The sequence below is a fragment of the Diceros bicornis genome, chromosome 34 (genome assembly GCF_020826845.1).
Source record: "Diceros bicornis minor isolate mBicDic1 chromosome 34, mDicBic1.mat.cur, whole genome shotgun sequence".
In the NCBI taxonomy this organism is placed as follows: domain Eukaryota; kingdom Metazoa; phylum Chordata; class Mammalia; order Perissodactyla; family Rhinocerotidae; genus Diceros; species Diceros bicornis.
Genome location: NC_080773.1, coordinates 11,888,277 through 11,902,723, shown reverse-complemented (window position 1 = coordinate 11,902,723; position 14,447 = coordinate 11,888,277). Strand labels below are relative to the sequence as shown.

General features: G+C 38.2%; 1 protein-coding gene and 1 pseudogene across 6 annotated transcripts in view; both read right to left on the bottom strand.

The window, feature by feature from the left end:
* The window catches only part of LOC131396785 (zinc finger protein 573), a 56,557-nt gene extending 44,022 nt beyond the window's left edge, over positions 1 to 12,535 (bottom strand). For 5 of the 6 annotated variants that reach the window (XM_058529194.1, XM_058529198.1, XM_058529190.1 and 2 more), the window contains exon 1: positions 6,081 to 9,357. The gene's annotated coding sequence lies outside the window, so the exon portion shown is untranslated. Of the gene's footprint in view, positions 1 to 6,080; positions 9,358 to 12,348 lie in introns of those variants that run through there. The other variant, XM_058529192.1, reaches the window with a different exon arrangement.
* LOC131396799 (glutamine synthetase-like) lies at positions 3 to 2,571 on the bottom strand (annotated as a pseudogene).
* Positions 12,536 to 14,447: the final 1,912 nt, after the last annotated feature.

Here is a 14,447-nt window from a genome sequence, read left to right as displayed (position 1 = left end):
GTAGTTTATTATGGCATATTTAGGTTTATTTTCCTTCCTTTTTTTTTTAAAAAAGACCTTGATATTCTGCCCTCTGAGTTACAGCTATTAGGACAGTTGAGAGAAGGGCGACAGTGGGAGCAGGATGTGGAATTAGGAGGGGTTTGATGGCTGCAAGTCTAGTCCTCTTAGTTTTTGTACTGGAAGGGCTCATCACCAGTTTCCTTGAGAAGACACGTGCAGATGAGGGCTTCTGTCACCAAAAAGGGGTCACAGTTGGCAGAGGGGAACAGTCTTCAAAGCAACCCTTCTTTTCCTGGCTGACAGTCCGAGGAATGCGGATGCTAGCACTATGGTTGGCCACACCAGCAGAAAAGTCGTTGATGTTGGAGGTTTCATGGAATCCACTTAGGTGTCAGGCATTGTCTAAGCCCCCCTTGGGATCGTAGGCTCCGATGTGGTACTGGTGCCGCTTGCTCAGTTTCTCCATGGCCTCCTCGGTGCACCTGGGCAGGCATGACCTCGGCATTGTCCCTGCAATCTTGACGCCAGTGTATAAGCAGGCCTGGTAGTGAGCCTCCACAGTATCCCTGCCATAAGCTTTGTCCACTCCCACACCACAGTAGTATGGAGCTTGGGGCCCAGGGAAGCTGTTGGAAGGCCAACCAAAAGGGTGCCCATCTGTGCCCACGAGAGTATATTCCTGCTCTGTTCCAAACCAGGGGTGCTGGTTGCTCACCATGTCCATTATCTGTTTACAGGTATGCCTTAAGTTGGTCTCTGCAGGCTTTCGGTTGTACTTGAAGACTTCACAGAACACCAGCTTGTTGGGGTCCTTGCAGAAAGGGTCCCGAAACATGGCAGCAGGGGCGAGATACATGTCACTGTTGAAACCTTCAGACTGAGAAGTACTAGAGCCATCAAAACTCTACTCGGCAACTCTTCTACACACTTGGGCTCACTGTCCAGGGTCTTGCAGAGCAGTCCTTCTCCAGTACCATTGATGCAGATATACATAGCCTGGACCTTCTCACCCTGAGGCAGGGACATGTACACCTGCTTGATGCCTTTGTTGAAGTGGGAACTCGCTGAGGTAGCCATGGTGGAAGATGTTCTGGGCGGCGGGCAAGTGGCAGGGCGGGCAGGCTGTGCAAGTGAGGTGCAGAGAGGAGAGAAGAGGCTGTGTGTGCTGCTCAAAGGCTCCACTCTTCTCCCACTCTCAGCTCTGCCTATTTTTCTTATTTTTGGTTTTTTTTTCTTTTTTTGGTGAGGAAGATTGGCCCTGAGCTAACATCTGTTGCCAATCCTCCTCTTTTTGCTGAGGAAGATTGGCCCTGGGCTAACATCTGTGCCCATCTTCCTCTACCTTATATGTGGGACGCCTGCCACAGCATAGCTTGATAAGCAGTGTGTAGGTCCGCGCCCAGGATCTGAACCTGTGAACCCCGTGCCGCTGAAGTGGAGCACACAAACTCAACCACTATGCCACCAGGCTGGCCCCATCTGCCTATTTTTCTTTATTTGGGATTTCATGTCTGTTTATTTTGTCCTAGGAACTCAGTGCCTTGGATGTATCAGCTACCCTGCTACTAATGTATCCTTTCCTAACGTGCACTTTAATGTTTAATTGATTTGGGGAAATTTTCATCATTTCTCAAATATTTCCTACTCTTTTTTGTTTTTTCTCCTAATTCTGGGATTACTATTTTCTAGACATCAGTACTTCTTTTGTCCTCCATTTCTATACAGTTTTATTTTCTAATTTCAGTCTCTTTCTTCTTTCCTGTTGCTTTCTGGGCAAGTCCCTCAAATATATATTTCAGCCTACCAAGCTATTCTTTGGCTGTATCATTCCTGATGCCATGACAACTATTATGTTTTTTATTGGAACTCATGTTTTATATCCCTAACATATCTACCAGATCTTTTAATGATTTCTTATTCCTGATATAAATTAATAATACCTACCCTTATCCTAAGTATGTTTATTATGCCTATTTTAAATTATTGGTCTTTATATATCAATAATTCTGCCTCAAGTGTTATATGTGGCTTTATTGCATTGTCCTCCTCTGGTGTCTGGCTATTTGGTGTCTGGTTATTAAGGAACTCTTAAGCCCCTAAGTCTGCCAGCTACCTTGTCACTAACGTATATTTAGAAGACCAAAAGCTACTCTCTGGTTTATGCCCTCTTGGCGAGTGAAAGCAGAGAGAAGGGAAGCAGCCCCAGGGCAGGGGCCCTCCAGCACCACCACTGTGGATCACCCCTTTAGTGACATTCATTCAGGTAATTCCTCTAGTACTGTAAACTGAGGATTAGCACACTTTTTCATAAAGGGCCAGATAATACATATTTTTGCGACTACTCAACTCTGCTGTTGCAGCTGGAAAGCAGCCACTGACGATATAGAAATGAATGGGCATGGCTGTGTTCCAATCAAACTTTACTTCCCCTGTAAACTAATAGATAAAAAGAAGCTCTGGGAGATCTCCTTAGGCTGTGTCTGCCAGGTGTACGAATTTCGGAGGGGAAGTGATGAAAGTGAATTTTTCAAATTTCTTTAAAAGAGGATTAAATGTATAAAGGAAAAATAATGCATTGTAGGATGTATAATATAGACAGAAGTGTAGGATGTATAATATAGACAGAAGTGAAATGTCTGATAAAAATAACACAAAGGATAGGAGGGGAAAGGGTAAATATACTGTTAAATGTTCTTATATGTTAGGATGGATTGTGATAAACTAAACAACATACATACTGGAAACCCTAGAATAATCACAAAAAATAAAATAAAAGGGTATATTTAGGAAGTCAAAGTGGAAATGCAAAAAAAAGAAAAAATACAATTTAAGATAAGGCAAGGAAGTGGGAAAAGGAAACAAGCAACAGACAGGCAGAAAATAAGGCACCAATGGTACATTCAAATGTAAATACATAGATATGTGGTATTGGATCAGCATTAGAAAGACCTGTAAACTTGACAGACCTGCAGATTCATGGGCTCCACCACAAATACTGGGGATGGGGCCCAGAATAACATGGTTTAACAAGCTCTCCACGTGACTCTTACATGTTAAAGTTTTAGAATTACTGATATAGATAATTACATCAATTATAAATTGGCTAATGATTACAATTAAAAGAGAATGTCACGTTGGCTTTGGGGGAACAAAAGGACAATACTACACACTATGTGCAAGAAACTCATTTTAAATATATATATATAAGAAAGATAGGTCAAAAGTAAAAGGACAGACAAGAGAATATCAGGGAAACACTAATGCAGAGAAAGCTGTAGTGGTGATGATAATATCAGACAAAGTAGATTTCAAAACAAGGAATATTACCAGGGTAAGAAAATCATTTCGTAATGATGAAGTATCCAGTTCCTCAAGCCTACATTCACAAGTGTGAACATACATAATAAAAGCTTCAAAACATAGGAAACTAACAGAAGTGAACAGTAATAGGAAAAAAACAAAATTAGGAGACTTCAACACCCTTCTCTCAGGAAACAGATAGCAAATCAGTAATGATAAAGACAACACTACCAAACAAATAGACCTAATTAACAATTATAGAAAACTCCACCCAACAACAGCAGAATACCTGTTCCTTTAAGTGCATATGGAATACTCACCAGGATAGACCATATGCTGGGAAATAAAACTGTAATCTCAGAAATTCAGAAATATCCAATCACAGAGAATATGTTCTCAGAGCACAACTGAATTATTAAAAACCAATAATTATCTGGAAAAAGTTTGGAAATCAGGCAATACATATTTATATAACCCATGAGTCAAAGAAGAAATTTCAAATGGAACTTAAAATATGTTGACCTGAATGATAATGAACACAGAACATGTCAAAATTTGTGACATTCGGTTAAAAACAGGGTTTAGAAGGAATGGCTAAAATTCAAAAGACTGATTATAAGAAGGGTGGTAAAGATGTGGAGTCACTGGAACTGTCATACATTAATAGTGGGAATATAAAATGGTTTGAAAAATTGGAAAACAGCTTGGCATTCATTCTAAAGTCAAATATACAACTACCATACTACCTAGCAATTTCACACCTAGGTGTTGACCTAAGAGAAATAAAAACTTAGACCCATTCAAAGACTCTCATGGGAATGTTCACAGCAGCTTTACTTATAATAGCTCCACACTGGAACAACCCAAACGTCTGTCGACAGGAGAAAGGATAAATAAATTATGATATATCCATATAATGGAATACTACTCAACTATATTTTGGATTGAACTGATACATGCAACAATATGGATGAATCTTAAAATAATTAAGCTGAGTGGAAGAAACGAGACAAAAAAGAATACATACTGTTTGATTACATTTATATACACTTCTAGAAAGTGCAAACTGATTTACAGTAACAGAAAGCAGATCAGTGGTTGCCTGGAGGCAGAGTGGGAGGGGACAGGGAGGGCTGCAAGGGAGGGATTACAAAGGCTTTGGGGGGTGACGAATTTGTTCACTATCTTGATTATAGTGATGGTTTCATGGATGTATAAACATTTCAAAATGAATCCATTTGTAACTGTGGTGATGGATGTTTACTAGATTTATTATGATCAGTTTGCAGTATATACAAATATTGAATCATTATGTTGTACACCTGAAACTAATATAATGGTATATGTTAATTATATTGCAATTAAAAAAATGAATCCAAGCGTACACTTTAAATATGTGCTGTGTACTACATGTCAATAAAGATGTTATTAAAGACATGGTACTACAGTTTTAAATAAAGGTAGATACAATACATATGACAATTGTAATATAGAAGATAGGGGGCTATAAATGGACCTACACATTGCAAGGTTCTTACACTTTATGTGTAAGAGTAGAGTTCAATATTAACTCTAAATAGACTGTGAATAGTTAAGCTATATATTATGATTACAGACAGTGACCACTAAAAATGGTCACAAAGTATAGCAGAAAAGCAAATTAAAATAGAATTTTAAATATTTAATTAACCCAAGAGAAGACAAAATAGAGAAACAGGGCAACAAAAGCCAGATGGAAAAAACAGAATATAATAAAATGGATGATCTTAATTTAACTGTATCAATAATTACATTAAATGTAAATGGACTAAACACTCCAATTGAAACAAAGACATTGTCACAAGGGACAGAAAAACAGGAGAGTTTGATAAAACTAAGGAATGTCTTTGATCCTCAAGTTCATTATGTTAAATTCTATCATACGTAGTTTTCTAGTTTTAACAAATATTTTGAATGGCTGCATAGCACTCAAATTTACAGTTATAACAGAATTAATCATCTTTAGATTAGGTTTCTATACATTAGGTTGGACAACATTTCTAAGGTCTTTTCTGTTCTTCATCTCTGCTTACTTAAACTACTTATGATTTTATTCTCTTTTATGGCCATCAACAGTGCCTCACTGAACACTTTTCTGGTTCCTGATTTAGAGAATGCTAATGTAGGATGATCCAGAATTATATCAAAGTCATTCAATTGCAGCACATCCTAGTCAATAATAAAATATTCATCATATTTACTATTCAGAAATTCCTTACCAAGAACCATGATCCATATAGTGCAAGCCCTAATTCATATTACTATTCAATTCTAAAAGCCTCACAAAGCATTACTTCTCAACCTACACTAAGGCAGAGACCACTCATTACCAAGCTTTATCACATGTACCTAGAAAACTCATGTCTGGCAGAATGTGTGTCTTTCCATGTTGGCCAAATGGGATCTTCATCTCTAATTTATCCAACTACAGTCCCGACATGGGAAGCTCAAATTATTTCTTTACAGGACTTGATTTCTTCCTTCCTCTATTACTGCTCTTAATGTAAATGGGGCACACAGGAGATAATTAATAATCTGGTCAGTGAATACATAAATATTGGTTAAAGGAGACTGGGCCACATAAGGAGGACACTGAGTTACTTGGAACCATTGTTCACTAGTATAGGAGGAACTCTGAAACTGATAATTCAATGCAGTTCTTTTGGGTAGGAAGCTTCAGAACATTAATGAAAACTTTTACATCACATTATTTCAGTGAGAAGGAAACACCAACTTACGTATGCCATGGTTTTACACCTGCAAAAACTGATCAATCCTCCTTGGGGTTCCTCTACTGGAGAAGAACAAAGAGAATCCAGAACTGGGAAAGGAAAAAGAGACCATGAGAGCAAGCATGATTTAGTGTTACCATGAAACAAATTAAACTTTTAACTCCTCCATTCCATTTTACATAATACCTCCTACTATACAAACACACAATTTCCAAAGACTAGACGGATTTTAGATAAATCCAAACTCTTCCCCCAATCCCCAGGAAACAACAAACACTTCAGCAGACAGTTTTCTGGCTGGTCCTCCATTCTGAGGAAGCTGCTCTGCACCTGAGATTAGGCTGCTCAGCCCTGCCCTGAGCAGATCCTCCTCCCTCCCTTCACACCATCCAGGATTGAAAAGGAGCCACACCATCCAAACCACATCTTACTTCAAGGCCTTGGGACTGGGTGAGATTGAACATGTTAGAAAAGACAGAGAAATGGTGAGGCAGGGTTCAACATTCTAATTCAAGAAAAACTAACTGCTTAAACACATTACAACGTATCCATGTAATAAATGTGAAGACGGGGGAAATAATGAAGTCATGGAAAATATTTCAGAAATACTGTCAGTAGAAAAATCAGATTACAAAACCATAGTTACACATGATAACTATTTTTAAAATATGTGCGTATCTCAATATTCAAAGACTGAGAGATTATCAGACTTCAGTAGAGAGAAAAAGTCTGGAAAGTTATACACTCATACATTAACAGTGCTTATCTTTTTTTTTTTTCTTGGAAAGTAGTAATAATTGCCTACATACAGGAGAAAAGTCTCTTTGCTGTTTCAATGACATAGATATTTGAAGAAAAGATTTCCTTTGACACATGCATTTCATAGTACTGGTGAATAAAAAAAGAAAGGTGAGGCTCACACAGCTAGTCTTATCCAAAGTATATTTGATGTTCCATGATATTGTTATGTTATCTGACAGTCATAAAATCTCAAAACTTCACCTCAGGGATCAAATAACCAGACACCTAGAAAACAAAGCTGACAGAAAATACCCAAAGCAACTTCAAGAAGGTCATGCCTCAATAATTAGTTTAAGTTTTTTGAGATATTATTCTGTTGCATTAGACTTAGACCTGAATATTACATAATTTTTTATTGAGATATAATTGACATATAACATGATTTGATATTTGTATATATTGTGAAATGATCACCACAATAAGTCTAGTTAACATCTATCACCATACATATTTACAATTTTTTTTCTTGTGATGAGAACTTTTAAGATCTATTCTCTTACCAACTTTCAAATATACAATACAGTTATTATTAACTATAGTCATCATGCTGTACATTACATCTCCAGGACTTATTTATTTTGTAACTGAAAGTTTGTACCTTTTGACTCCCTTCACCCATTTTGCCCACCACCTTTGGCAATTACCAATGTGTTCTCTGTATCTTTGAGTTTGTTTTTTTTTCAGATTCTACATATAAGTGAGATCATATGGTAACAGTATTTGTCATTCTCTGACATCCTACTTAGCATAATGCCTTCAAGGTCCATCCATGTTGTTGCAAATGGCAATACTTCCTTTTTTATGGCTGAATAATATTCCATTGTGTACATATACCACATATTCTTCTTTTAATCTTGATGGGGTTTGTTTGTTTAAATATATTTTAAATTATTGATTCATTAGCCATGTCTTAAATTAAAATATATATATGTATGAACATTTGTTATATGTGAAGTGGAAGCTGTTTTCTAAAATGTGGAAAGTTCATTCTTTTAACAGAGTTTACTTGATCTTAGAGAAATATACTAAATTTGGATTGTTTTACTAAATGGTTTTTGTTTCCTTCAGTTACCAGTAACACAACCACTAAGATTTCTATGTATGCTCATTGTTGGATTACTATCTAAAAAGATGGGTGAAGTCCCTGAGCATAGTTTCATACGTATTGATGCTGGTCTCACTGCTACAGCCTTTTGCAAGTTTTCTTTACAGAACTATTTCCCACCCTGTTAGTCACATCCTCCAGACAGCTGCTGAATTATCTTATCCTATTAGTCTCACTTAGCATTTATCATCATGAGAATTAAAAATGCAATGTAGGAGTTACCATGTGACCCAGCACTTCTGCCATTAGTTATATACCCAAGAACAGAAAATATATGTTCACAAAAAGAACTTGTACACAAATGTTCCTATTTGTGACAGCCAAAAAGTGGAAGAAACCCAAATGTCCATCATAAAGAAAATGTGGTCTATGCATATAAGGGAATATTATGCAGCCATAAAAATGAAGGTTATTTTGCTACAAGCTACGACATGGATGAACCTTGAAGACATTATGCTAAGTGAAATAAGCCAGTCACAAAAGGACAAATATTGTATGATTCCTCTTATATAAGGTTCTTGGAGTAGTCATATTCATGGACACAGCAAGTGGATGCCACAGGGGAAGGGAATGGAGAGTTAGTGTTTAATCAGTACAGTTTCAGTTGGGGAATACGAAAAAGTTCTGGAGATGGATGGTCATGATGTTTGCACAATAATGTTAATGCCACTGAACTATACAGTTAAAAATGGTTAAAATGTCAAATTTTATGATATGTATACTTTACCACATTTTAAAAAAGGATGAAGTACTTATACATTCTACAATATGGACGAACCTTGAAAACATCATACTAAGTGAAAGAAGCCAGACATACAAGGACACATATTGCGTGATTCCATGTGTATGGAATTTTGAGAATAAGCAAATCCATAGAGACAGATGGCCAATTAGTGGTTGTGAGAGTATGGGAGAAGGACAGAATAGGAAGTGACAGCTAATGAGCAGGGGGTTTCTTTTTAGGGTAATGAAATGTTCTGTAATTAGTTAGTGCTGCTGATTGTACAACCTTGTGACCATACTAAAAACCACTGAATTGTACACTTTAAAAAGGTGAATTTTAAGGTAGTGAATTATATCTCAATAAAAATGTAAGGTAAAAATTTACAACACAAATTCTTACCATCTCAGTGCTTTCACAGGTCAGCATAGTTTGATCATAACCTGACAGTTGTGGCTACAGTCAGAATGACATCGCTGCCTTATAAAATCCCAAGTCACGTTACTTGTCATTGACTTTGTCACAAGTGGCCTTTGATGCATTTATTCCCATTCAGGGTTTACCTTACTTACTAGAGGGAACATAAAAGTAGCAACTATGTTATGAGTCTTTTTATCACACCAGATACTAAAATTGCACGGTCTGGCATATAAGCACTTACTAAGTCTCATTGTTTTACCCCAAATCTACTCTTAGGAATTTATGTTAATTAAATATCTATAGAAATACAAAAAATGGATGTACAAGGATGTTCAACACATTATTTTTGATAACCACAAATTAGAAACATAAAAATTTAACAGTAGATAACAGGTTAGTTAATTTGGTTCTGCTCTATGGTGGCATGTATACCATTATTAATCAGGATGATATCGGTCCAGGCTTTATATAAGTATACATAACGTAGGAATGGTATCCTGTTGAAATTTAAGGCATAAAGTATGTTATCAGATATTCTAAATGTGAAGCTGTGTTTGTAGAGTTCACGACATGTTAGTGCCCTGGTTTTTCATCAATAAAATCAAGAATATAAAGATCACCTACTAAGTATGAATATCTTGGAGAAATATAATCTATATAAAAACTTAAGAGCATGTTGTAATACGGTATTAATATGTTAGCATTTTTACTGAAGAACATTTCATGTCCCCTAATTGCTTATTATAAAAGAAACAATTCTGCTTTCTCCTTTTAAGAGTAAAATTGTGTTTCTCAGCCCTGCTCTTATAACATTCACCCCCACCCCCAAAAAAACTGAGGACTTCAGTTTGAGAATGCATTTCTTATTAATAAAATATTGAGTTACAGGAAAGAGGAGGAGGAAATTTCCCTCCTCCCCAGTAGCAGCAGCAAAAAAGAAAGACACTTTTTCGAATCATAACTTGCTCAAAGAATCTAATCTGATCAAGTGTCTCATAAAATGAGAACATTAAGAAGTTCAATACCCTTAATCCATGAAAGAAAGAAATGTGAATAAAGTTATCAGTTCTTTTCTTTTATTACAATCCGTACTTGGAAATGTTATTTGGAAGACACCTAAAAATCAGTTATTGTTGCAAAGTTTTGTAAAACTAACCTTAAATCTCTTTTTAAAAATCTTATTCTGAAAGATTGTCTTATTTGATATTTGCTGCCCTGGTAATTTTTAATGGTATTTCTATTATCTAAAAGGTGTAAATACCTGGAAGGTTTTTCAAACAAGAAATTGTCACTTTCCTCTTCCACTCACATGCACAAATATATAATGAAACTCATGGATTTCTTTTGCAAACTCAGAGTTGATTCTTGTTTATGGTTTGACTCTTATATTCAATTAATATGATCCTACTCTTCAAAAACAAAATAATACATATATACTCAATGGAAATCAATGAAAAAATATTAATAGGGTATCTCTGGGTGGTCGGAATAAGAGTACTTTATATTTCTTTATCATAAGTTCCTTAGGATACTGCATTTTTTGCAACAAGCCTTCATGCATTCCATCACCAGAACATAACTATTTCACAATATTTCAAAAGACATTTCAACATGACAAATGTATTTGAAGATATTATAGAGAAAAAATATTATAGAACAAGGTGTTCATTCTTGTATTTATGAAACCTGAACCCTATGCATGAAATGGGAAAATATTACAAGCAAAACAAATTACACCTTAGCCCTTGAATATCCTTTTGTTATATCTCCCTAATGTAAACACTTTCTTTGCCAAGATTCTATTGAGAACACAATACAGGTTAAGTGGCATTTACAGACTGAATCAGAGAATGTATGAAAGGTAGAAGAGTGTTTGGTATACAGTAGATGCTCAATAAATGTAGCCACACCACTACCCTTCTTCAGTAAACAAAATATTATTTTGGATGCAATCCTTGCAAAACTTCTCACAATCTGACCTTCTTAAGTAACATTCATATATAACTTAAATTTTCCTGGGTACTACTCTTGATAAATATGAATACTGCTTAACAGTACATACTATACATTTTCCTTCTTAGGTCTAACTCTGTATAAACATAATCTTATTAGCTGCATAATATTTAACCATATGGGTTAATTATTTACTTATACATTTCCATAACCCTGAACACTAATTTTTCATATCATCATTATCAGGAAAATTGACGAAAGGACCTAATCTTTTTGGGTTCTGTTTACAATAAGAGAATACACAGGGGGATTTGAATTATATGCCCAATGAATGAGAATGTTAACGAGATTCACCTCAATGGTACCTACCATCCACTGGAAAGAAAGCGGATCACGATTAGGACGTTTCAGAGGAAGGAAAGCACGTCCTAAAACCAATAATTTTATGAAACCAAAAACCAATAAGCCCAAACATTGATTTTTGGATGTAAAACCATTCTTTCCTCCGCATCAGGGTCCTTCTTTTGGGGACTGGCAAGACGGTTTAGGGAGTCAGAGAACGCCAGGCTTTTCTTGGAGCACAGAATGATTTCGTTATACAGCACTCTCCAGATCTACACCCGCTCTGCTCACACACGTAACAGACAGATGGAGAATACGGCTGAGCCTGGACTATGCATATGAGTCTACAGCAAGTTCCTGGGGTCAGAGCGTTGGGAAAGCCGAGGTTCTGAGACGTGTAGTTGTCCCTCAGAGCTCCCAAGTGGAGAACTTCCCAGACCTTCCCAACCTCTGACTTCCCTCTTGCGGTCATTTCTCTGCGGCAGCCGCAGGAAGCTGTGAGAAGACGGAGGGAGCAGCAGGGAACCCAGAGCCACCGGACAGTGACTCCACAGAGAGAGTCCAATCGCAGCACAGGTAAGGGACATGCCACCAAATGCCCGTCACCCCAGCACAGCCACGCACCTGTCACAGCCTCACAATCGCACCACTGACTGGTACGGAGGCACAATCCGCCCGCTCACTCTCAGTGGCAGTCACACTCACACCACACACACACATACACTCCCCATCTGTCCCTGCAGACACACACCACCCTCCTCTGCCCTTCAGGCACCACAGGCCTGAGATTCCCGTAACGACCGGCCGTCCATACTACGCGCTTCCTCCACCACCCCCATCGGTTCAGGTCGGGCGCCGGGTTAACTCGGTTGCCCAGAGGCCAGCCGGCGGGCGTGCTGCGCCTAACACATCCAAATACGAGTTCAACTCACCTTGCAAAGCGCGAGAACCGCGCGAAAACGGAAGGGAAGCCGAAGATCCGGTGTGACCGCTGCCCTCTGGGAAATGTAGTTCGGGCCTGAAAGTCCGTGAGCGCCCTGGTTGTTAGAAAAGCAGCCCGAAGCGCAGAAGTCTAGGACGCACGCCGCGCCGAGAGCCGCCCAGCGCCGGCGTCCGCAGGGTTCAGGTCTCTCCAGCAGGGGCGCGCGGCGCCGGGGCGTGCAGCGCGGGCGGGGACCCGAGACGAGGCCGCCGTGCGCGCGTCCTGTGGTCCAGGGGAGGCCACTGTGCGGAGGCGGAGCAGGGCGACCGGGCTGCCCGAGCCTCCGGCCTGGGCGCTCGGAGCCTCGCCGTAGGGTCAGTGGTGCGGCCCTGGGGGTCAGCGCGCGCCTGACCGCCTGTGAGCTCCTGCGGGCGGGCACTCCCGTCTAGTGTCCGGAAGGTGGCTGCAGCTTGGAGATAATACATGGGAAAAGTGACTTTTGATACTGCCGGGAATGGGCTGGTTTATTCAGTAAGTCGAGTCAGCTACATTTAACAACGGTGTGTAGGAATGAAATAATATTAACAGCACTTCACGTTAAGATATATTCAACACGGCCTGAATTAATAAATGCAAAAGTGTTCTGGTGAAAATCTTGTTTATGGTTTGTAATATTGATTTGGGGATAGATTTTCCAAGCATAACCAAAGAGAAAAATGTTGTAAAACATTAAGATCTGATTGGATAATTATTTGTAATCATCCTAATCACCTGAATGGCAATTAATTAATAAAAGTAAATCCTAGAAAAAAAGTATAGACTTATTTTTAACATACATAATGAGTCCACAGATAATAATCTTAATTCAAATTTTTCTCAATAAGATAATAGTAATCTAAGTGGAAAAGGAACAATGATTATACATTTCCTATTTACAACACTAGAGATGTAAATTATCAACATATACAACAGTGTCACAGTCGCTTGACCTTTTAGGAATTCATCATACTCTCCATAATGAGCAACATAGAAAATGTTGGTGACACTCCTTTTTTCTCCTTAATACTCTTGAATCTACAGGTGCTTCTTAATACTTCCCTTTTTTTCATAATTATTTTCTGTAGATTCATTTTCCTCGGTTAAGACATCAAGTATATTTTCTTTACACTTTTTCATAGGTCACCCCAATCTCTTCATTAGCATCATTGATGAATTCCATGTATATAATGATAATAAGTTATCAATGAGGTTTCCCTTCAGCCCTGTACATTATTAAAGTTAACTCCTGTGTTTAGCAATAAGCCAGGAAATATCCATGACATTTTGGTCAGGTTAAACAGAAAGAAGGAAACAAAATTTGAACCCTCTCTTTCAGTGTTCAAATATAAGATATGGGGAAGCCAACAAATAATTGGAAGGACTCGACCCATGGTTAGGCATAGTGAGGATTTTGTGTTCCCTGAAGAGTAGTTGAGGTTGCTTAATCATTTGGAGGAAGGAGCATATCTTAAAGGGAAGCAAGAGGGTTAGACCCTGGTCCTTGAGAAGTGGCTCCGTGCCCTGACCACACCACTGGCCTGTGTGCTTGAAATACTGAGTAAAATGGAAGGCATCTATGCCCCACAAACTTTCATGTAGGACGATGTAGGAATCTAGAACCCCCCTCTCACCCCTGCCACACTCATACATCTTGACATGGGCAGAATTAATGAGAAGAAAAGGCTAGGGAAATTAACACTATGATCACTACCACACACACACACACCAGAAGGCTCAGATTAAGTATTTGACAATATTAAGTGTCAACAAGAATGTGCAGTCATGGGAATTATACATTGTGGGACTGTCAATGGTTATTAACTTTGTGGGGAAAACAGCAATATCTGGTAAAGTTGAAGATACTAAACATACCCTCTCTTGTAACATTTCCACTCCTTGGTTTATACACTACATAAATGCATGTTAACTATAACCAGGAGACATATACAAGAATGTCACAACATAATTTTTTTTGTAACTACCAAAAATGGAACCAACTCAAATGTCTACCAACAATAGACGAGATTAACAAACGGTATATTAATAGAATGGGATAATTTAGAAGACTGA